Source organism: Polyodon spathula, chromosome 2 (genome assembly GCF_017654505.1).
Source record: "Polyodon spathula isolate WHYD16114869_AA chromosome 2, ASM1765450v1, whole genome shotgun sequence".
NCBI classification, from domain to species: domain Eukaryota; kingdom Metazoa; phylum Chordata; class Actinopteri; order Acipenseriformes; family Polyodontidae; genus Polyodon; species Polyodon spathula.
Genome location: NC_054535.1, coordinates 101,600,827 through 101,625,435, shown reverse-complemented (window position 1 = coordinate 101,625,435; position 24,609 = coordinate 101,600,827). Strand labels below are relative to the sequence as shown.

The window sequence follows — 24,609 nt, the reverse complement described above, 5'->3', positions numbered from 1 at the left end:
TTTCACCAATCATTCAGATATCCTCATTTCTAGAACAACTCCAGTTCTCTATGGCTGCTCATGGAGCATCCTCTACAGTACATAAACTGGTTGCTCAACCCTCTTACCAAAAGGTAAATCGCCAAGATCACTGTGAGTAGAACCTCTAAAGAAGATCTGTTCAAACTTCTTGCAGTTTGCAAGTGAAGTAATGATATCAGCCAACCCTGGGCAGATACTGCAACTGAGGTGGAAAACCTGGAGACTGGAAAACTGCTGAACAAACTGGGCTGAAAATAAAATAAAATACAAACACGTTTATACAAATAACAATTATCAGCAGAGATATGAGCTCATTTCTATAGCTTTATCACTGACCAGACTGCAACGCCCTCTTCAGGATTTGTATTCCTGCCATTTTCAGCATCCACATTTTTTGTACTGGACTGTCACATGTAGCTGTGTGGCTACTTTGTAACCACACATGCAATGACAGTGTAGTGAAAGGCATTGAAAGTAAATTGTTACTAGTAGAAGATTTACACAGTTAACATAGTCAACAGGCTTCTACAACTGTAGTTTTTTATAAATGTTTATAAATAGATTTTTAATTTATTTTGAACCAAGGGTCAATTTCATGACCTCTTGTAGTAATAAAATACTAAGCACTTCAATATTTACCAAGTCTGCTGGAATCCTCTATGAGGGTCACATTCTAAAGAATGAGTTTTTCCATATGGTGAAGACTTCCGAAGCCATTAGGTATCATGTCAAACACTTTGCTGTCACTTGGACCATCAATTAATAGCTCTTTAAGATGACAAAATGTATCCAAATTTTGCATCAAATACTCTAGAAAAAAAACAAAAAAATATCATGCTTTCATCTTAAAGCTGTGTTGGTATTGTAGCAAATGTATTTACTTCTACTTGATTATGACTGCTTTGGCATTAGTATTCAGGACAACTGTGCAGAAAGATAACTACATTTAGTCTTGGTGTCCTATATTGAAAAAGGAACTCGTATTTTATATTTAGAGATACATAAGACAGGCTAGTTTAACTAGTCTTCTGGTTTGAGAGGAGATATTTCTCCAAAATGTAACATCATACCAGCATCCAACTTACCAATCAGTGGCACCGAGATCAACATGAAACCTCCACACCTGCTGTTAAGCTAATCTAACTACTGAACTCTGGAGGAAAGGGCATAGCTCTAGAACTCTCTGCCTGGACCTGCCCAGCAAGGCTTGCAGAGTCGTGATGCCGATTCTCCATGCTAACCACACCAGAATGCAAAGGCCAATGCTGCGCTACCAATGGGCCCCCAGCCAAGATCAGCTACTCTGCATTATGACAGAACCCTTTAGACAAACCATTAGAAATTCATACCGTACCTGGCACTTGGCTGAATGTCAAATGCAACGATTGAAGGGCAGACATCAATACAATCAGTTCTTCCTCCTGTGTACTTAAATGGGTGCAATGAACTTTGATTTTTCAGAAAATCCCTTTGTGTATCTCAAGAGCAGGCTGAATAATTTCAAGAAATCCTTCACTGTTACTCAAGGTTAACTCCACTTGTTCCAAAACTGAAAAGAGCACCATCAGATTCTTGCAGTCCCTTTCATCTATTCCATCCACATGAAGCACATTAAGTGTGAGCAATGGCATTTTATACTTATCTTCTGCTGTTAAGAAAGTTTGACCTATGGAGTCTGGAAGTTGTCTGTGTTTCATCCCTCTGAATTTCTCAAAGTACGTGTTTTCTCAGCAACACTACTTATAAGTTGGTATGACGAGGCAAACTATTCTTCAACAACTGGCTTGCCATGTGGTTCTAACATCTTACCCATTTTCACAAGGTCTGGAAATTGCTCTTTTTTGTGTCCAGATATTACTATGTTTATGTCACTCAATAATTCCAGCGACTCAGGGTATTCTCTAACAAACTGATTGAACGCACTTGAAACTGTAAGGTTTAAACTTTTACCAGTGAGGAATTCCAGGATACGAGGAACGCAGGCAGAGACCGAATTACCAGAATAAGCAACTCCAACTGCAAACTCTAGAAAATGATCCTTTAAAATGTCAAAATTAGTTCCCATAGGAAGGACAACGCTTAGTAACTCCTCAAGAACAGAAAGTTCCACATGATTGGGCACATGCTTGCCATTCTCTGAACTGGAATCATAAAACCCTTTGCTTTCAGCAACACAAAACAAGTGAATGACGATTTTCTGAGTGGCTAATGCAGAGGAACTGCATGCATAGAGCAAAAAAGAATTTATAATGAACCATGATCTTCAGGAACGTGTCAATTTTCTTCAGATAATGGCAGCCTTTCGCTGCATGTTCCTGGGAGTCAGATTCAAGGAGCTCACTCAGGCGCTTGCCAGCCAGGTACTCCTGGAAAGATGCATGAAAGAATTTGTACGCAGGCTTGAGCATTTGGGCTGTGAACTTGCTCAATAAACCCAGATGGATAGCCTCTTCAGCGTCAATCCCTGCCTCTTCGAGGTCTTTATCATTGAACTCAAAGCACTGGTCAAACAGTCCGTCCAAGGCAAGGTCTCCACTGAATGATATCATGCATCTCATCTTTTCTGATTGACGGAGATGCTTCAGCTTAATATAGTGCAGGTAAGCTTCACAAATGTCATTGTTGTGCGTATTCTTTTGGCGGTACTGGACCCACAGAGCACAAATGGCAATAGTGAAAAGTTGTGTTTTTAAAATGCCTTACAACGACTGTGACATGCCCAGCTGAACAAAAAAACCTTCCACAAGACTAATGTTGTGGGAGACGAGATTCTTCAAGATAAATACAGTGCAGTACACTGGGAATGCTGCGATCATGAGAACTGAAGATGCATACTGACGCACTGCTGCTGTTCTGTTCATTTGGACTCCAATGACCACGCTAACTTTATTCATGTGGTGCTTCACAATCAGATCTTGAATGCATTTCGGAGCTGAACCTGCAGCGCCGTAATCATCCAGCAGGAATAAGACCTGGTCTTTCAGGTGGTAGATGATATCATTGATAGACTCCTCAGTCAGGTGTGTGCCTATGCTGCACAGCTCTTCTGAAATTGCTCCAGCCAGACTCTGATCATTGCTCAATGAGTTGAGAGGGCGGTAAAAGACCAGCTTGAACCTCTGCAGCACAGGGCAGCTCCCAGATGCCCACAGAATTGCAATTCTCCTGAGCAAGGCTAATTTTCCACTGCCCACTTCCCCTTCAATGACTGTGATGAGGCTCAGATCCCTCAGAAGGAAACTTGACAGACTGGCTTGTTTTTCAGGCTCTTAGAAATCAGGGGAAGCCAAGCAAACAGACTTTTGAGGTCTGGGGTAGTACGCACAAAGTCAGACAATGAGAAGATTTTCCTGAAGTTTAAGTTGTTATATGTTTTCCTCAGCTGAACAAAAAAGCCATTTTCTTTTAAAAACCAAATGTTTTCTTCAGGACTTTGGTCTGTAAATTAAAAAAAAAAAAAAAAAAAAGTAAAACCTGTCAATGTTTTAAAATCCCAGACAAGGTATCTCTAAGCATAATAATAAGTATAATAATAATAGTGCTTATTTGAAGGACACAATATAGTTTATTATTTGCGCATTTATAGACATTGTTGTTTTGAACATAAACAGCAGCAATTTTCTTCTTATGGGAAAACTCCATGTAAAATTTGAATCTATGCCATTGTTCAGGTAAACACATTTGCAAATGCATGAGTTTCAGGGAAATGATTAACATGTGAAAAGAGGGATACTAAAGTTTTATTGAGTATTTTGTAAAGACCCTTGAAGACTGCAAAATAATTAATTTCAAAAGCTTCAATACGCTCCATATTAGTACTCTCAGGTTTGAGTATGCCCTGTGCCTAACATATGAAATGGATTTTCAAAGCTGTTTGGTCTCCAGGGATGTCCAGCATGTTTATTCCACTCTCTTTCAAGCTAAGCAAACGGTCCTGCCCCCAAACCATATATCCTTTGTTAAATGCTTTTCCCCTTTACCTGCGCTAATATAATGTTATTGTAGTTATAGCAAAATTACACACATCTCTTAAACACCCTGTTCAACTAATTATTAGCAAGGTTTGTGTGTGTATGTGTTCAAGTGCATGAATGCATAATTTACTATAGTTACCAGTGATGGATGAGTTTGTTTCTTTCAAAGCACTTGAGACAGTGTTCTCCAGATGAGTTGCTTCTGCCTGTTTTTTAAGTTTTTGAGCAAAAGGTTGATAGAAGAACTTTTCAGAATATTCAACGCAGCCAGTTGCATTACAATGTGAAACATACTGTATCTGAACAACCAAAAGTATCAAGAGCAACCTGCAGCCAGACATCAGTGTAAAGGGGGAGGCAACTATCTTGGGTTCTTATTATCTTTAAGAGTCTATCAAATGTATTTGATTGACTGTACTGTTAGTTTTCCCTTTAAGATGAGACTATTACCTCATTCGAAGTTGTTAATTTGCTTGTACTCTCGTTCTTGTCTTTGACTGCTCTCATGCAGCAAACTGGCAGCTGAAAAACAGGCAGATTGTTTTAAAAATGACATTTTGAAATTTTCATTTATTCATCTGAAGAAACTGCATTCTTATAGGGAGGAGTGCTGGGTGACGATGAAGGCTCCATCACTAGCCTTTCATCCTGGTTTGAATGTGGTTCAAGTCAAAGGGGATTCATTGTTTGGGCTCTGCTTAGTCCTCAGTGTAATAGGTATCTTTTTATATGAGAATTTCTTTTTTTTTTTTCAAAATGTTACCTTGGATTTGTTTAGCATGCTCTGCCCAAGGATCGTCCTCCAACTTACACTGTATTAATCTTGCACCACACTGAAAGCACTGGACAGCATCTCCAGCACCTAGGATATAAGGTTAGTCTTTTTAGGAATATTATATTGCATATTGAGAAGACACCTAGGGGAGGTTAGTATTAAGACTGTTTTGTGATAAATATGACACAAGTATCCAATCACGGGTATCTTCATTTTATGAACTCATTTCCACGTAAAGATTCTATGTCATTAAAGTATAAATAGGGAAAAGGAAATGAAAGATATTTACTGTACCTGTATAAAATAACCCTGGCTTTGCAAGCATGCTGGGGTCTGCTTTAGCATCTTCTGGCCAAGTTTTAAAGGAGTCCAGACGAACTTCCTCATACTTAAAGATGGTTGTGATGACCTCCGAGTTGCCTGAGAGATGTAAAACTCGAATGTAATGCTCTACTTGTGTGTCATGTATTTAATGAGAATACAGGTAATAAGAAGGAGCCTGACTATCTATTCATGCACCTGTGTATCTAGAAAAGTAACAGGATCTAATCATGTCCTGTGTGGTATGTCATTTACTATAGTGCAGCTCGACCACTGGAGTGAAACTGATCTACAACCGCTAATGCTGATAATGCTAAAGAGAGGTCAAATTTGGTTATGACTTGTGACAGAGAGCGAATGAATCCAAATCAACAATCTCCTTCTCGACCTGTGGGAGCACTGCACAGCAGGAATTACGTTCCCCGTACTGAATGGTTGGGCAGTTCATTCCGGAGGCAGTCGGAAGCCAGCCATTCAGGAAAGGGACGGGGTCACGGTACCAGGAGTCATCGCCCTAGTACAGTGAGCGGAGTTTCATTCATGAATTGGAGGAGATGTAATTGAACCAGCTATCGGAGGGGGCGGGGCTGAGGGTACTTTAGGGGAACGTGACGCCTTAATCTGTTAATTTGCTGTGGTTGATGGGAGGAAACGAGGACTGTTTGGAATGAGAGTTAAGTGTTTTGTTTTGTTTTGCAACCGTGTGTGTTTTATCTTCGCCGGACTGATTAAGCACGGATCTGAGCGATTCACATAAATAATGTTTAGTGTAGGAGCCTGAGCCATGTCTGAATGATCTGCATTCAGGCAGTGTTGTGTTGTGTATGAGCCTGAGCCATGCCTGAATGATCTGCATTCAGGCAGTGTTGTGTTAGTGTAGGAGCCTGAGCCATGCCTGAATGATCTGCATTCAGGCAGTGTTGTGTTAGTGTAGGAGCCTGAGCCATGCCTGAATGATCTGCATTCAGGCAGTGTTGTGTTAGTGTAGGAGCCTGAGCCATGCCTGAATGATCTGCATTCAGGCAGTGTTGTGTTAGTGTAGGAGCCTGAGCCATGCCTGAATGATCTGCATTCAGGCAGTGTTGTGTTAGTGTAGGAGCCTGAGCCATGCCTGAATGATCTGCATTCAGGCAGTGTTGTGTTAGTGTATGAGCCTGAGCCATGCCTGAATGATCTGCATTCAGGCAGTGTTGTGTTAGTGTAGGAGCCTGAGCCATGTCTGAATGATCTGCATTCAGGCAGTGTTGTGTTAGTGTAGGAGCCTGAGCCATGCCTGAATTATCTGCATTCAGGCAGTGTTGTGTTAGTGTAGGACCCTGAGCCATGCCTGAATGATCTGAATTCAGGCAGTGTTGTGTTAGTGTATGGAGCCTGAGCCATGCCTGAATGATCTGCATTCAGGCAGTGTTGTGTTAGTGTAGGAGCCTGAGCCATGCCTGAATGATCTGCATTCAGGCAGTGTTGTGTTAGTGTAGGAGCCTGAGCCATGCCTGAATGATCTGCATTCAGGCAGTGTTGTGTTAGTGTAGGAGCCTGAGCCATGCCTGAATTATCTGCATTCAGGCAGTGTTGTGTTAGTGTAGGAGCCTGAGCCATGCCTGAATTATCTGCATTCAGGCAGTGTTGTGTTAGTGTAGGACCCTGAGCCATGCCTGAATGATCTGAATTCAGGCAGTGTTGTGTTAGTGTATGAGCCTGAGCCATGCCTGAATGATCTGCATTCAGGCAGTGTTGTGTTAGTGTAGGAGCCTGAGCCATGCCTGAATGATCTGCATTCAGGCAGTGTTGTGTTAGTGTAGGAGCCTGAGCCATGCCTGAATGATCTGCATTCAGGCAGTGTTGTGTTAGTGTAGGAGCCTGAGCCATGCCTGAATGATCTGCATTCAGGCAGTGTTGTGTTAGTGTAGGAGCCTGAGCCATGCCTGAATGATCTGCATTCAGGCAGTGTTGTGTTAGTGTAGGAGCCTGAGCCATGCCTGAATGATCTGCATTCAGGCAGTGTTGTGTTAGTGTAGGAGCCTGAGCCATGCCTGAATGATCTGCATTCAGGCAGTGTTGTGTTAGTGTATGAGCCTGAGCCATGCCTGAATGATCTGCATTCAGGCAGTGTTGTGTTAGTGTAGGAGCCTGAGCCATGCCTGAATGATCTGCATTCAGGCAGTGTTGTGTTAGTGTAGGAGCCTGAGCCATGCCTGAATGATCTGCATTCAGGCAGTGTTGTGTTAGTGTAGGAGCCTGAGCCATGCCTGAATGATCTGCATTCAGGCAGTGTTGTGTTAGTGTAGGAGCCTGAGCCATGCCTGAATGATCTGCATTCAGGCAGTGTTGTGTTAGTGTAGGAGCCTGAGCCATGCCTGAATGATCTGCATTCAGGCAGTGTTGTGTTAGTGTATGAGCCTGAGCCATGCCTGAATGATCTGCATTCAGGCAGTGTTGTGTTGTGTAGGAGCCTGAGCCATGCCTGAATGATCTGCATTCAGGCAGTGTTGTGTTAGTGTAGGAGCCTGAGCCATGCCTGAATGATCTGCATTCAGGCAGTGTTGTGTTAGTGTAGGAGCCTGAGCCATGCCTGAATGATCTGCATTCACACAGTGTTGTGTTAGTGTAGGAGCCTGAGCCATGCCTGAATGATCTGCATTCAGGCAGTGTTGTGTTAGTGTAGGAGCCTGAGCCATGCCTGAATGATCTACATTCAGGCAGTGTTGTGTTAGTGTAGGAGCCTGAGCCATGCCTGAATGATCTGCATTCAGGCAGTGTTGTGTTAGTGTAGGAGCCTGAGCCATGCCTGAATGATCTGCATTCAGGCAGTGTTGTGTTAGTGTAGGAGCCTGAGCCATGCCTGAATGATCTGCATTCAGGCAGTGTTGTGTTAGTGTAGGAGCCTGAGCCATGCCTGAATGATCTGCATTCAGGCAGTGTTGTGTTAGTGTAGGAGCCTGAGCCATGCCTGAATGATCTGCATTCAGGCAGTGTTGTGTTAGTGTAGGAGCCTGAGCCATGCCTGAATGATCTGCATTCACGCAGTGTTGTGTTAGTGTAGGAGCCTGAGCCATGCCTGAATGATCTGCATTCAGGCAGTGTTGTGTTAGTGTAGGAGCCTGAGCCATGTCTGAATGATCTGCATTCAGGCAGTGTTGTGTTAGTGTAGGAGCCTGAGCCATGCCTGAATGATCTGCATTCAGGCAGTGTTGTGTTAGTGTAGGAGCCTGAGCCATGCCTGAATGATCTGCATTCAGGCAGTGTTGTGTTAGTGTAGGAGCCTGAGCCATGTCTGAATGATCTGCATTCAGGCAGTGTTGTGTTAGTGTAGGAGCCTGAGCCATGCCTGAATTATCTGCATTCAGGCAGTGTTGTGTTAGTGTAGGACCCTGAGCCATGCCTGAATGATCTGCATTCAGGCAGTGTTGTGTTAGTGTAGGAGCCTGAGCCATGCCTGAATGATCTGCATTCACACAGTGTTGTGTTAGTGTATGAGCCTGAGCCATGCCTGAATGATCTGCATTCAGGCAGTGTTGTGTTGGGTAGGAGCCTGAGCCATGCCTGAATGATCTGCATTCAGGCAGTGTTGTGTTAGTGTAGGAGCCTGAGCCATGCCTGAATGATCTGCATTCAGGCAGTGTTGTGTTAGTGTAGGAGCCTGAGCCATGCCTGAATGATCTGCATTCAGGCAGTGTTGTGTTAGTGTAGGAGCCTGAGCCATGCCTGAATGATCTGCATTCACACAGTGTTGTGTTAGTGTAGGAGCCTGAGCCATGCCTGAATGATCTGCATTCAGGCAGTGTTGTGTTAGTGTAGGAGCCTGAGCCATGCCTGAATGATCTGCATTCAGGCAGTGTTGTGTTAGTGTAGGAGCCTGAGCCATGCCTGAATGATCTGCATTCACACAGTGTTGTGTTAGTGTAGGAGCCTGAGCCATGCCTGAATGATCTGCATTCAGGCAGTGTTGTGTTAGTGTAGGAGCCTGAGCCATGCCTGAATGATCTGCATTCAGGCAGTGTTGTGTTAGTGTAGGAGCCTGAGCCATGCCTGAATGATCTGCATTCAGGCAGTGTTGTGTTAGTGTAGGAGCCTGAGCCATGCCTGAATGATCTGCATTCAGGCAGTGTTGTGTTAGTGTAGGAGCCTGAGCCATGCCTGAATGATCTGCATTCAGGCAGTGTTGTGTTAGTGTAGGAGCCTGAGCCATGCCTGAATGATCTGCATTCAGGCAGTGTTGTGTTAGTGTAGGAGCCTGAGCCATGCCTGAATGATCTGCATTCAGGCAGTGTTGTGTTAGTGTAGGAGCCTGAGCCATGCCTGAATGATCTGCATTCAGGCAGTGTTGTGTTAGTGTAGGAGCCTGAGCCATGCCTGAATGATCTGCATTCAGGCAGTGTTGTGTTAGTGTAGGAGCCTGAGCCATGCCTGAATGATCTGCATTCAGGCAGTGTTGTGTTAGTGTAGGAGCCTGAGCCATGCCTGAATGATCTGCATTCAGGCAGTGTTGTGTTAGTGTAGGAGCCTGAGCCATGCCTGAATGATCTGCATTCAGGCAGTGTTGTGTTAGTGTAGGAGCCTGAGCCATGCCTGAATGATCTGCATTCAGGCAGTGTTGTGTTAGTGTAGGAGCCTGAGCCATGCCTGAATGATCTGCATTCAGGCAGTGTTGTGTTAGTGTAGGAGCCTGAGCCATGCCTGAATGATCTGCATTCAGGCAGTGTTGTGTTAGTGTAGGAGCCTGAGCCATGCCTGAATGATCTGCATTCAGGCAGTGTTGTGTTAGTGTAGGAGCCTGAGCCATGCCTGAATGATCTGCATTCAGGCAGTGTTGTGTTAGTGTAGGAGCCTGAGCCATGCCTGAATGATCTGCATTCAGGCAGTGTTGTGTTAGTGTAGGAGCCTGAGCCATGCCTGAATGATCTGCATTCAGGCAGTGTTGTGTTAGTGTAGGAGCCTGAGCCATGCCTGAATGATCTGCATTCAGGCAGTGTTGTGTTAGTGTAGGAGCCTGAGCCATGCCTGAATGATCTGCATTCAGGCAGTGTTGTGTTAGTGTAGGAGCCTGAGCCATGCCTGAATGATCTGCATTCAGGCAGTGTTGTGTTAGTGTAGGAGCCTGAGCCATGCCTGAATGATCTGCATTCAGGCAGTGTTGTGTTAGTGTAGGAGCCTGAGCCATGCCTGAATGATCTGCATTCAGGCAGTGTTGTGTTAGTGTAGGAGCCTGAGCCATGCCTGAATGATCTGCATTCAGGCAGTGTTGTGTTAGTGTATGAGCCTGAGCCATGCCTGAATGATCTGCATTCAGGCAGTGTTGTGTTAGTGTAGGAGCCTGAGCCATGCCTGAATGATCTGCATTCAGGCAGTGTTGTGTTAGTGTAGGAGCCTGAGCCATGCCTGAATGATCTGCATTCAGGCAGTGTTGTGTTAGTGTAGGAGCCTGAGCCATGCCTGAATGATCTGCATTCAGGCAGTGTTGTGTTAGTGTAGGAGCCTGAGCCATGCCTGAATGATCTGCATTCAGGCAGTGTTGTGTTAGTGTAGGAGCCTGAGCCATGCCTGAATGATCTGCATTCAGGCAGTGTTGTGTTAGTGTAGGAGCCTGAGCCATGCCTGAATGATCTGCATTCAGGCAGTGTTGTGTTAGTGTAGGAGCCTGAGCCATGCCTGAATGATCTGCATTCACACAGTGTTGTGTTAGTGTAGGAGCCTGAGCCATGCCTGAATGATCTGCATTCACACAGTGTTGTGTTAGTGTAGGAGCCTGAGCCATGCCTGAATGATCTGCATTCAGGCAGTGTTGTGTTAGTGTAGGAGCCTGAGCCATGCCTGAATGATCTGCATTCAGGCAGTGTTGTGTTAGTGTATAACGAGGCAGTCTTCCCAGCGACAGCGAGTGGAAGCGACAGCGAGTGGGAGAAGTACAGCGTGGAAAAGTACAGAGCAGTTTCGAAGCAGAAAGGAGAAATTGCATCTTGAATTGCTTTAATCAGAAAACAGAGGACATTGGGGAAACACAGCCGCGTGTGTTTTTCTGATAACAAACAAGCTGAAACTCGGAGCAGCTGATTCAAATTCAGCGCCGTTTTGAGACACGGGCGAGGGGAGGAGCCGACAGCACAGCAGAACAACGCAGTTAAACGAGGCAGTCTTCCCAGCGACAGCGAGTGGAAGAAGTACAGCGAGTGGAAAAGTACAGAGCAGTTTCGAAGCAGTTTGAAAGCAGGTTGACAGCTGCAGAAGAAAACTAAACTTCAAAAAAAAAAAAAAAAAACCTCAACATGGTCTTCAAGCCTGTAATCTGTGACACCTGCTTGATGTGGGAAATCCGAGAAAACCCAGCGGAGCTAAACCAAGTGTGCGTAAAGTGCCGCACGATCCAGGATTTGCATAAACTAGTAAGTATGCTAGAAATGGAGCTGGAAGAAGTGAGACAGCAACAGGATCTTGAGGAACTGGCACACCCACAATTCATGGAAGTCTGCATCACCCCTAACAGACTGAAAGCCACCAGGGAGATAGAAGGTCAGAACAGCTGGGTTCAGGTAGGCAGAAGCAGGGAAAAAAAGAAACTTCGTCAAACACAACCACCAGAAATCAAAACAACCAACAGATTTGAGTCACTTCAGAATTGTGATGAGCAGAACCAACAACAAGAGAATGAAAGGAACAACATCCAGGACCCCATTGACAGTGGTGACCAGACAGCAAAAAGAAGGGAGGTCATGATTGTTGGGGACTCCATATTGAGAAACACAGCAAGTTCAGTTCGCAGTTTGGACCCCCTTACTACAACAGTGTGCTGCCTTCCGGGAGCCTCGGTCAAGCACATCACTGAGAACGTGGACAGGCTCCTAGAACGAACAGGAGACGACCCGGTAGTAGTCGTCCACATCGGTACAAACAACATTGGAAGAGACAGACCAAAATCCCTGCAAAACAAATTCAGAGAGCTAGGAAGGAAATTAAAAGAGAAAACCAAAACTGTGGTATTTTCTGGTATACTACCGGCACCTTGCAAAGGACCATATGGACAGCTGGAAATAATTAATCAAAACGCATGGCTGAAGACGTGGTGCACACGGGAAGGCTTCACCTATCTTGATCATTGGACCACATTCTACAACGAGGACTATCTGTATAGACGGGATGGACTGCATTTAAATAACAAGGGAACTAGTCTACTTGGAGAAAAGATCCTCGAGCAGGTTCGGAAGCATTTAAACTAGAAAGGAAGGGGGGAGAAATCAACAAAAAAAACAGAAGGGAGACCGCATCAAAACAAGAACAACAACTCAGGTAAGACAACCATTAAATGTATTTATCTAAATGCTAGAAGTATCAGAAACAAAATTCTAGAACTTGAAGCTACTGCACTAACAGGTAACTATGATGTGATAGGTGTTACAGAAACGTGGTTATCTGAGAGTGATGGGGACGAATATAATATTTGTGGGTATACACTGTATAGGAAAGACAGGCAGGACAGAAGAGGAGGAGGGGTAGCGCTATACATAAGAAACAGTCTTGAAGCCCAGGTGTTAAACCTGGACAAAGAAAATAAAACCGAATCAATATGGGTCAGAATAACAGACAAAAATTCAAAAGGCATAATAATAGGAGCATGCTATAGACCGCCAGATTCAGACGGTGAGCACAATAATCTGTTATACAATGACATTAGAAATGTGTGTAGCAAAGGAGAAGCCATACTAATGGGGGATTTCAACTTCCCCCATATAAAATGGGAAAACCCGGTGGGTAGCGCGAAGGATGAAATAGAAATGGTGGAAATGACAAATGACTGCTTCCTAACACAATTTGTGAAGGCACCCACTAGAGGGGAGGCATGCCTTGATTTAGTCTTTTCAAATAACGAAGATAGAATAACTAAAACAGAGGTCAGAGAACCACTGGCAAACTCAGACCATAACATGGTCTCATTTGAAGTGTTTTTTAAATCCCCAAAAGTAAAGACTAAAGTTAAGGTTTACAATTTTAGAAAAGCAAACTATGAAGGTATGAAACAGAGACTAACAGAAGTAGATTGGAGTAAAATAGAGAAAACACCCACAGAAGAAGGATGGTTGTTCTTCAAAAATGTAGTACTAGAGGCGCAAAACAATTACATCCCTAAAGTAGACAAATCTAAATGTAAAACTAAATTGCCAAAATGGTTTAATAGATCAATTAAAAAAAATATTCAGCGAAAAAAGGCACTTTACAGAGCATTAAAAAAGGACCGAAAAGAAAGTACGCAGAAAGAGTACACGGAACTGCAAACGCAAGTCAAAAAGGAAGTTAGAAAGGCCAAGAGAGAAATAGAAATGAACATTGCTAAGGGAGCTAAAACCAATTCCAAAATGTTTTTCCAATATTACAACAGCAAGAGAACATTCAAAGAGGAGATTAAATGTTTAAGAGATACAAATGGCAAAATCGTAGATGAAGAAAAAAAAATAGCAAATATATTAAATGATTACTTTTCACAAGTTTTTACAAAGGAAGATACTGACAACATGCCCCACATGTCATCCAGTTCCTATCCAGTTTTAAATAACTTTAGCATAACTGAGGCAGAAGTGTTAAAGGGACTAGGAGCTCTTAAAATAAACAAATCCCCTGGGCCGGATGAGATCCTCCCAGTAGTACTCAAAGAAATGAAAGAAGTAATTTACAAACCGCTAACCAAGATCATGCAGCAGTCTCTTGACACAGGGGTGGTACCGACAGACTGGAAAATTGCAAACGTAATACCGATCCACAAAAAGGGAAACAAAACTGAACCAGGTAACTACAGACCAGTAAGCCTGACTTCTATTATATGCAAACTTATGGAAACTATAATAAGATCCAAAATGGAAAATTACCTATATGGTAACAGGGTCCTGGGAGACAGTCAACATGGTTTTAGGAAAGGGAGATCGTGCCTAACTAACTTGCTTGATTTTTTTGAGGATGCAACATCGATAATGGATAATTGCAAAGCATATGACATGGTTTATTTAGATTTCCAGAAAGCTTTTGACAAAGTCCCGCACAAAAGATTAATTCTCAAACTGAACGCAGTTGGGATTCAAGGAAACACATGTACATGGATTAGGGAGTGGTTAACATGTAGAAAACAGAAAGTACTGATTAGAGGAAAAACCTCAGAATGGAGTGTGGTAACCAGTGGTGTACCACAGGGATCAGTATTAGGTCCTCTGCTATTCCTAATCTACATTAATGATTTAGATTCTGGTATAGTAAGCAAACTTGTTAAATTTGCAGACGACACAAAAGTAGGAGGAGTGGCAAACACTGTTGCAGCAGCAAAGGTCATTCAAAATGATCTAGACAAGATTCAGAACTGGGCAGACACATGGCAAATGACATTTAATAGAGAAAAGTGTAAGGTACTGCACGCAGGAAATAAAAATGTGCATTATAAATATCATATGGGAGATACTGAAATTGGAGAAGGAATCTATGAAAAAGACCTAGGAGTTTTTGTTGACTCAGAAATGTCTTCATCTAGGCAATGTGGGGAAGCTATAAAAAAGGCTAACAAGATGCTCGGATACATTGTGAAAAGTGTTGAATTTAAATCAAGGGAAGTAATGTTAAAACTGTACAATGCACTTGTAAGACCTCATCTTGAATATTGTGTGCAGTTCTGGTCACCTCGCTATAAAAAAGATATTGCTGCTCTAGAAAGAGTGCAAAGAAGAGCGACCAGAATTATTCCGGGCTTAAAAGGCATGTCATATGCAGACAGGCTAAAAGAATTGAATCTGTTCAGTCTTGAACAAAGAAGACTACGTGGCGACCTAATTCAAGCATTCAAAATTCTAAAAGGTATTGACAGTGTCGACCCAAGGGACTTTTTCAGCCTGAAAAAAGAAACAAGGACCAGGGGTCACAAATGGAGTTTAGAAAAAGGGGCATTCAAAACAGAAAATAGGAGACACTTTTTTACACAGAGAATTGTGAGGGTCTGGAATCAACTCCCCAGTAATGTTGTTGAAGCTGACACCCTGGGATCCTTCAAGAAGATGCTTGATGAGATTTTGGGATCAATAAGCTACTAACAACCAAACGAGCAAGATGGGCCGAATGGCCTCCTCTCGTTTGTAAACTTTCTTATGTTCTTATGTTCTTATGAGCCTGAGCCATGCCTGAATGATCTGCATTCACACAGTGTTGTGTTAGTGTAGGAGCCTGAGCCATGCCTGAATGATCTACATTCAGGCAGTGTTGTGTTAGTGTAGGAGCCTGAGCCATGCCTGAATGATCTGCATTCAGGCAGTGTTGTGTTAGTGTAGGAGCCTGAGCCATGCCTGAATGATCTGCATTCAGGCAGTGTTGTGTTAGTGTATGAGCCTGAGCCATGCCTGAATGATCTGCATTCAGGCAGTGTTGTGTTAGTGTAGGAGCCTGTTGTGTTAGCCATGCCTGAATGATCTGCATTCAGGCAGTGTTGTGTTAGTGTAGGAGCCTGAGCCATGCCTGAATGATCTGCATTCAGGCAGTGTTGTGTTAGTGTAGGAGCCTGAGCCATGCCTGAATGATCTGCATTCAGGCAGTGTTGTGTTAGTGTAGGAGCCTGAGCCATGCCTGAATGATCTGCATTCAGGCAGTGTTGTGTTAGTGTAGGAGCCTGAGCCATGCCTGAATGATCTGCATTCAGGCAGTGTTGTGTTAGTGTAGGAGCCTGAGCCATGCCTGAATGATCTGCATTCAGGCAGTGTTGTGTTAGTGTAGGAGCCTGAGCCATGCCTGAATGATCTGCATTCAGGCAGTGTTGTGTTAGTGTAGGAGCCTGAGCCATGCCTGAATGATCTGCATTCAGGCAGTGTTGTGTTAGTGTAGGAGCCTGAGCCATGCCTGAATGATCTGCATTCAGGCAGTGTTGTGTTAGTGTAGGAGCCTGAGCCATGCCTGAATGATCTGCATTCAGGCAGTGTTGTGTTAGCTGTAGTGTAGGAGCCTGAGCCATGCCTGAATGATCTGCATTCAGGCAGTGTTGTGTTAGTGTAGGAGCCTGAGCCATGCCTGAATGATCTGCATTCAGGCAGTGTTGTGTTAGTGTAGGAGCCTGAGCCATGCCTGAATGATCTGCATTCAGGCAGTGTTGTGTTAGTGTAGGAGCCTGAGCCATGCCTGAATGATCTGCATTCAGGCAGTGTTGTGTTAGTGTAGGAGCCTGAGCCATGCCTGAATGATCTGCATTCACACAGTGTTGTGTTAGTGTAGGAGCCTGAGCCATGCCTGAATGATCTGCATTCAGGCAGTGTTGTGTTAGTGTAGGAGCCTGAGCCATGCCTGAATGATCTGCATTCAGGCAGTGTTGTGTTAGTGTAGGAGCCTGAGCCATGCCTGAATGATCTGCATTCAGGCAGTGTTGTGTTAGTGTAGGAGCCTGAGCCATGCCTGAATGATCTGCATTCAGGCAGTGTTGTGTTAGTGTAGGAGCCTGAGCCATGCCTGAATGATCTGCATTCAGGCAGTGTTGTGTTAGTGTAGGAGCCTGAGCCATGCCTGAATGATCTGCATTCAGGCAGTGTTGTGTTAGTGTAGGAGCCTGAGCCATGCCTGAATGATCTGCATTCAGGCAGTGTTGTGTTAGTGTAGGAGCCTGAGCCATGCCTGAATGATCTGCATTCAGGCAGTGTTGTGTTAGTGTAGGAGCCTGAGCCATGCCTGAATGATCTGCATTCAGGCAGTGTTGTGTTAGTGTATGAGCCTGAGCCATGCCTGAATGATCTGCATTCAGGCAGTGTTGTGTTAGTGTAGGAGCCTGAGCCATGCCTGAATGATCTGCATTCAGGCAGTGTTGTGTTAGTGTAGGAGCCTGAGCCATGCCTGAATGATCTGCATTCAGGCAGTGTTGTGTTAGTGTAGGAGCCTGAGCCATGCCTGAATGATCTGCATTCAGGCAGTGTTGTGTTAGTGTAGGAGCCTGAGCCATGCCTGAATGATCTGCATTCAGGCAGTGTTGTGTTAGTGTAGGAGCCTGAGCCATGCCTGAATGATCTGCATTCAGGCAGTGTTGTGTTAGTGTAGGAGCCTGAGCCATGCCTGAATGATCTGCATTCAGGCAGTGTTGTGTTAGTGTAGGAGCCTGAGCCATGCCTGAATGATCTGCATTCACACAGTGTTGTGTTAGTGTAGGAGCCTGAGCCATGCCTGAATGATCTGCATTCAGGCAGTGTTGTGTTAGTGTAGGAGCCTGAGCCATGCCTGAATGATCTGCATTCAGGCAGTGTTGTGTTAGTGTAGGAGCCTGAGCCATGCCTGAATGATCTGCATTCAGGCAGTGTTGTGTTAGTGTAGGAGCCTGAGCCATGCCTGAATGATCTGCATTCAGGCAGTGTTGTGTTAGTGTAGGAGCCTGAGCCATGCCTGAATGATCTGCATTCAGGCAGTGTTGTGTTAGTGTAGGAGCCTGAGCCATGCCTGAATGATCTGCATTCAGGCAGTGTTGTGTTAGTGTAGGAGCCTGAGCCATGCCTGAATGATCTGCATTCAGGCAGTGTTGTGTTAGTGTAGGAGCCTGAGCCATGCCTGAATGATCTGCATTCAGGCAGTGTTGTGTTAGTGTAGGAGCCTGAGCCATGCCTGAATGATCTGCATTCAGGCAGTGTTGTGTTAGTGTAGGAGCCTGAGCCATGCCTGAATGATCTGCATTCAGGCAGTGTTGTGTTAGTGTAGGAGCCTGAGCCATGCCTGAATGATCTGCATTCACACAGTGTTGTGTTAGTGTAGGAGCCTGAGCCATGCCTGAATGATCTGCATTCAGGCAGTGTTGTGTTAGTGTAGGAGCCTGAGCCATGCCTGAATGATCTGCATTCAGGCAGTGTTGTGTTAGTGTAGGAGCCTGAGCCATGCCTGAATGATCTGCATTCAGGCAGTGTTGTGTTAGTGTAGGAGCCTGAGCCATGCCTGAATGATCTGCATTCAGGCAGTGTTGTGTTAGTGTAGGAGCCTGAGCCATGCCTGAATGATCTGCATTCAGGCAGTGTTGTGTTAGTGTAGGAGCCTGAGCCATGCCTGAATGATCTGCATTCAGGCAGTGTTGTGTTAGTGTAGGAGCCTGAGCCATGCCTGAATGATCTGCATTCAGGCAGTGTTGTGTTAGTGTAGGAGCCTGAGCCATGCCTGAATGATCTGCATTCAGGCAGTGTTGTGTTAGTGTAGGAGCCTGAGCCATGCCTGAATGATCTGCATTCAGGCAGTGTTGTGTTAGTGTAGGAGCCTGAGCCATGCCTGAATGATCTGCATTCACACAGTGTTGTGTTAGTGTAGGAGCCTGAGCCATGCCTGAATGATCTGCATTCAGGCAGTGTTGTGTTAGTGTAGGAGCCTGAGCCATGCCTGAATGATCTGCATTCAGGCAGTGTTGTGTTAGTGTAGGAGCCTGAGCCATGCCTGAATGATCTGCATTCAGGCAGTGTTGTGTTAGTGTAGGAGGAGCCTGAGCCATGCCTGAATGATCTGCATTCAGGCAGTGTTGTGTTAGTGTAGGAGCCTGAGCCATGCCTGAATGATCTGCATTCAGGCAGTGTTGTGTTAGTGTAGGAGCCTGAGCCATGCCTGAATGATCTGCATTCAGGCAGTGTTGTGTTAGTGTAGGAGCCTGAGCCATGCCTGAATGATCTGCATTCAGGCAGTGTTGTGTTAGTGTAGGAGCCTGAGCCATGCCTGAATGATCTGCATTCAGGCAGTGTTGTGTTAGTGTAGGAGCCTGAGCCATGCCTGAATGATCTGCATTCAGGCAGTGTTGTGTTAGTGTAGGAGCCTGAGCCATGCCTGAATGATCTGCATTCAGGCAGTGTTGTGTTAGTGTAGGAGCCTGAGCCATGCCTGAATGATCTGCATTCAGGCAGTGTTGTGTTAGTGTAGGAGCCTGAGCCATGCCTGAATGATCTGCATTCAGGCAGTGTTGTGTTAGTGTAGGAGCCTGAGCCATGCCTGAATGATCTGCATTCAGGCAGTGTTGTGTTAGTGTAGGAGCCTGAGCCATGCCTGAATGATCTGCATTCAGGCAGTGTTGTGTTAGTGTAGGAGCCTGAGCCATGCCTGAATGATCTGCATTCAGGCAGTGTTGTGTTAGTGTAGGAGCCTGAGCCATGCCTGAATGATCTGCATTCAGGCAGTGTTGTGTTAGTGTAGGAGCCTGAGCCATGCCTGAATGATCTGCATTCAGGCAGTGTTGTGTTAGTGTAGGAGCCTGAGCCATGCCTGAATGATCTGCATTCAGGCAGTGTTGTGTTAGTGTAGGAGCCTGAGCCATGCCTGAATGATCTGCATTCAGGCAGTGTTGTGTTAGTGTAGGAGCCTGAGCCATGCCTGAATGATCTGCATTCACACAGTGTTGTGTTAGTGTAGGAGCCTGAGCCATGCCTGAATGATCTGCATTCACACAGTGTTGTGTTAGTGTAGGAGCCTGAGCCATGCCTGAATGATCTGCATTCAGGCAGTGTTGTGTTAGTGTAGGAGCCTGAGCCATGCCTGAATGATCTGCATTCAGGCAGTGTTGTGTTAGTGTAGGAGCCTGAGCCATGCCTGAATGATCTGCATTCAGGCAGTGTTGTGTTAGTGTAGGAGCCTGAGCCATGCCTGAATGATCTGCATTCAGGCAGTGTTGTGTTAGTGTAGGAGCCTGAGCCATGCCTGAATGATCTGCATTCAGGCAGTGTTGTGTTAGTGTAGGAGCCTGAGCCATGCCTGAATGATCTGCATTCAGGCAGTGTTGTGTTAGTGTAGGAGCCTGAGCCATGTGAATGATCTGTTCAGGCAGTGTTGTGTTAGTGTAGCCTGAGCCATGCCTGAATGATCTGCATTCAGGCAGTGTTGTGTTAGTGTAGGAGCCTGAGCCATGCCTGAATGATCTGCATTCAGGCAGTGTTGTGTTAGTGTAGGAGCCTGAGCCATGCCTGAATGATCTGCATTCAGGCAGTGTTGTGTTAGTGTAGGAGCCTGAGCCATGCCTGAATGATCTGCATTCAGGCAGTGTTGTGTTAGTGTATGAGCCTGAGCCATGCCTGAATGATCTGCATTCAGGCAGTGTTGTGTTAGTGTAGGAGCCTGAGCCATGCCTGAATGATCTGCATTCAGGCAGTGTTGTGTTAGTGTAGGAGCCTGAGCCATGCCTGAATGATCTGCATTCAGGCAGTGTTGTGTTAGTGTAGGAGCCTGAGCCATGCCTGAATGATCTGCATTCAGGCAGTGTTGTGTTAGTGTAGGAGCCTGAGCCATGCCTGAATGATCTGCATTCAGGCAGTGTTGTGTTAGTGTAGGAGCCTGAGCCATGCCTGAATGATCTGCATTCAGGCAGTGTTGTGTTAGTGTAGGAGCCTGAGCCATGCCTGAATGATCTGCATTCAGGCAGTGTTGTGTTAGTGTAGGAGCCTGAGCCATGCCTGAATGATCTGCATTCAGGCAGTGTTGTGTTAGTGTAGGAGCCTGAGCCATGCCTGAATGATCTGCATTCAGGCAGTGTTGTGTTAGTGTAGGAGCCTGAGCCATGCCTGAATGATCTGCATTCAGGCAGTGTTGTGTTAGTGTAGGAGCCTGAGCCATGCCTGAATGATCTGCATTCAGGCAGTGTTGTGTTAGTGTAGGAGCCTGAGCCATGCCTGAATGATCTGCATTCAGGCAGTGTTGTGTTAGTGTAGGAGCCTGAGCCATGCCTGAATGATCTGCATTCAGGCAGTGTTGTGTTAGTGTAGGAGCCTGAGCCATGCCTGAATGATCTGCATTCACTCAGTGTTGTGTTAGTGTAGGAGCCTGAGCCATGCCTGAATGATCTGCATTCACTCAGTGTTGTGTTAGTGTAGGAGCCTGAGCCATGCCTGAATGATCTGCATTCAGGCAGTGTTGTGTTAGTGTAGGAGCCTGAGCCATGCCTGAATGATCTGCATTCAGGCAGTGTTGTGTTAGTGTAGGAGCCTGAGCCATGCCTGAATGATCTGCATTCAGGCAGTGTTGTGTTAGTGTAGGAGCCTGAGCCATGCCTGAATGATCTGCATTCAGGCAGTGTTGTGTTAGTGTAGGAGCCTGAGCCATGCCTGAATGATCTGCATTCAGGCAGTGTTGTGTTAGTGTAGGAGCCTGAGCCATGCCTGAATGATCTGCATTCAGGCAGTGTTGTGTTAGTGTATGAGCCTGAGCCATGCCTGAATGATCTGCATTCAGGCAGTGTTGTGTTAGTGTATGAGCCTGAGCCATGCCTGAATGATCTGCATTCAGGCAGTGTTGTGTTAGTGTATGAGCCTGAGCCATGCCTGAATGATCTGCATTCAGGCAGTGTTGTGTTAGTGTAGGAGCCTGAGCCATGCCTGAATGATCTGCATTCAGGCAGTGTTGTGTTAGTGTATGAGCCTGAGCCATGCCTGAATGATCTGCATTCAGGCAGTGTTGTGTTAGTGTATGAGCCTGAGCCATGCCTGAATGATCTGCATTCAGGCAGTGTTGTGTTAGTGTAGGAGCCTGAGCCATGCCTGAATGATCTGCATTCAGGCAGTGTTGTGTTAGTGTAGGAGCCTGAGCCATGCCTGAATGATCTGCATTCAGGCAGTGTTGTGTTAGTGTAGGAGCCTGAGCCATGCCTGAATGATCTGCATTCAGGCAGTGTTGTGTTAGTGTAGGAGCCTGAGCCATGCCTGAATGATCTGCATTCACACAGTGTTGTGTTAGTGTAGGAGCCTGAGCCATGCCTGAATGATCTGCATTCAGGCAGTGTTGTGTTAGTGTAGGAGCCTGAGCCATGCCTGAATGATCTGCATTCAGGCAGTGTTGTGTTAGTGTAGGAGCCTGAGCCATGCCTGAATGATCTGCATTCACACAGTGTTGTGTTAGTGTAGGAGCCTGAGCCATGCCTGAATGATCTGCATTCAGGCAGTGTTGTGTTAGTGTAGGAGCCTGAGCCATGCCTGAATGATCTGCATTCAGGCAGTGTTGTGTTAGTGTAGGAGCCTGAGCCATGCCTGAATGATCTGCATTCAGGCAGTGTTGTGTTAGTGTAGGAGCCTGAGCCATGCCTGAATGATCTGCATTCAGGCAGTGTTGTGTTAGTGTAGGAGCCTGAGCCATGCCTGAATGATCTGCATTCAGGCAGTGTTGTGTTAGTGTAGGAGCCTGAGCCATGCCTGAATGATCTGCATTCAGGCAGTGTTGTGTTAGTGTAGGAGCCTGAGCCATGCCTGAATGATCTGCATTCAGGCAGTGTTGTGTTAGTGTAGGAGCCTGAGCCATGCCTGAATGATCTGCATTCAGGCAGTGTTGTGTTAGTGTAGGAGCCTGAGCCATGCCTGAATGATCTGCATTCAGGCAGTGTTGTGTTAGTGTAGGAGCCTGAGCCATGCCTGAATGATCTGCATTCAGGCAGTGTTGTGTTAGTGTAGGAGCCTGAGCCATGCCTGAATGATCTGCATTCAGGCAGTGTTGTGTTAGTGTAGGAGCCTGAGCCATGCCTGAATGATCTGCATTCAGGCAGTGTTGTGTTAGTGTATGAGCCTGAGCCATGCCTGAATGATCTGCATTCAGGCAGTGTTGTGTTAGTGTAGGAGCCTGAGCCATGCCTGAATGATCTGCATTCAGGCAGTGTTGTGTTAGTGTAGGAGCCTGAGCCATGCCTGAATGATCTGCATTCAGGCAGTGTTGTGTTAGTGTAGGAGCCTGAGCCATGCCTGAATGATCTGCATTCAGGCAGTGTTGTGTTAGTGTAGGAGCCTGAGCCATGCCTGAATGATCTGCATTCAGGCAGTGTTGTGTTAGTGTAGGAGCCTGAGCCATGCCTGAATGATCTGCATTCAGGCAGTGTTGTGTTAGTGTAGGAGCCTGAGCCATGCCTGAATGATCTGCATTCAGGCAGTGTTGTGTTAGTGTATGAGCCTGAGCCATGCCTGAATGATCTGCATTCAGGCAGTGTTGTGTTAGTGTAGGAGCCTGAGCCATGCCTGAATGATCTGCATTCAGGCAGTGTTGTGTTAGTGTAGGAGCCTGAGCCATGCCTGAATGATCTGCATTCAGGCAGTGTTGTGTTAGTGTAGGAGCCTGAGCCATGCCTGAATGATCTGCATTCAGGCAGTGTTGTGTTAGTGTAGGAGCCTGAGCCATGCCTGAATGATCTGCATTCAGGCAGTGTTGTGTTAGTGTAGGAGCCTGAGCCATGCCTGAATGATCTGCATTCAGGCAGTGTTGTGTTAGCGTAGGAGCCTGAGCCATGCCTGAATGACCTGCATTCAGGCAGTGTTGTGTTAGTGTATGAGCCTGAGCCATGCCTGAATGATCTGCATTCAGGCAGTGTTGTGTTGTGTAGGAGCCTGAGCCATGCCTGAATGATCTGCATTCCGGCAGTGTTGTGTTAGTGTAGGAGCCTGAGCCATGCCTGAATGATCTGCATTCAGGCAGTGTTGTGTTAGTGTAGGAGCCTGAGCCATGCCTGAATGATCTGCATTCAGGCAGTGTTGTGTTAGTGTAGGAGCCTGAGCCATGCCTGAATGATCTGCATTCAGGCAGTGTTGTGTTAGTGTAGGAGCCTGAGCCATGCCTGAATGATCTGCATTCAGGCAGTGTTGTGTTAGTGTAGGAGCCTGAGCCATGCCTGAATGATCTGCATTCAGGCAGTGTTGTGTTAGTGTAGGAGCCTGAGCCATGCCTGAATGATCTGCATTCAGGCAGTGTTGTGTTGTGTATGAGCCTGAGCCATGCCTGAATGATCTGCATTCACTCAGTGTTGTGTTAGTGTAGGAGCCTGAGCCATGATCTGAATCAGTGTTGTGTTAGTGTAGGAGCCTGCATTCATTCACAGTGTTGTGTTAGTGTAGGAGCCTGAGCCATGCCTGAATGATCTGCATTCAGGCAGTGTTGTGTTAGTGTAGGAGCCTGAGCCATGATCTGCATTCAATGTTGTGTTATCTGCATTTAGGCAGTGTTGTGTTAGTGTAGGACCCTGAGCCATGCATGAATGATCAGAATTCAGGCAGTGTTGTGTTAGTGTAGGAGCCTGAGCCATGCCTGAATGATCTGCATTCAGTGTTGTGTTAGTTAGTGTAGGCAGCCATGTGAATGTGTTAGTGTATGAGCCTGAGCCATGCCTGAATGATCTGCATTCAGGCAGTGTTGTGTTAGTGTAGGAGCCTGAGCCATGTCTGGATGATCTGCATTCAGGCAGTGTTGTGTTTGTGTAGGAGCCTGAGCCATGTCTGAATGATCTGCATTCAGGCAGTGTTGTGTTAGTGTAGGAGCCTGAGCCATGCCTGAATGATCTGCATTCACACAGTGTTGTGCTAGTGTAGGAGCCTGAGCCATGCCTGCATGATCTGCATTCACACAGTGTTGTGCTAGTGTAGGAGCCTGAGCCATGCCTGCATGATCTGCATTCACACAGTGTTGTGCTAGTGTAGGAGCCTGAGCCATGCCTGCATGATCTGCATTCACACAGTGTTGTGTCAGTGTAGGAGCCTGAGCCATGCCTGAAGGATCTGCATTCAGGCAGTGTTGTGTTAGTGTAGGAGCCTGAGCCATGCCTGAAGGATCTGCATTCAGGCA

General features: G+C 45.7%; 1 protein-coding gene and 2 long non-coding RNA genes across 16 annotated transcripts in view; 1 reads left to right on the top strand and 2 right to left on the bottom strand.

Annotated features, from left to right (window-relative positions):
- The window catches only part of LOC121305674 (calpastatin-like), a 99,112-nt gene that overhangs the window by 61,687 nt on the left and 12,816 nt on the right, over window positions 1-24,609 (top strand). The gene's annotated exons all lie outside the window — the stretch shown is intronic.
- LOC121305795 lies at window positions 20-4,067 on the bottom strand. Its single transcript, XR_005948124.1, has 3 exons — window positions 1,376-4,067; window positions 661-831; window positions 20-269 (listed from the first exon to the last, which is right to left on the bottom strand). It is a non-coding gene; the product is annotated as an uncharacterized LOC121305795 (long non-coding RNA).
- On the bottom strand, window positions 4,079-5,482 carry LOC121305762. The gene is made up of 3 exons (XR_005948121.1): window positions 5,065-5,482; window positions 4,759-4,857; window positions 4,079-4,517 (listed from the first exon to the last, which is right to left on the bottom strand). It is a non-coding gene; the product is annotated as an uncharacterized LOC121305762 (long non-coding RNA).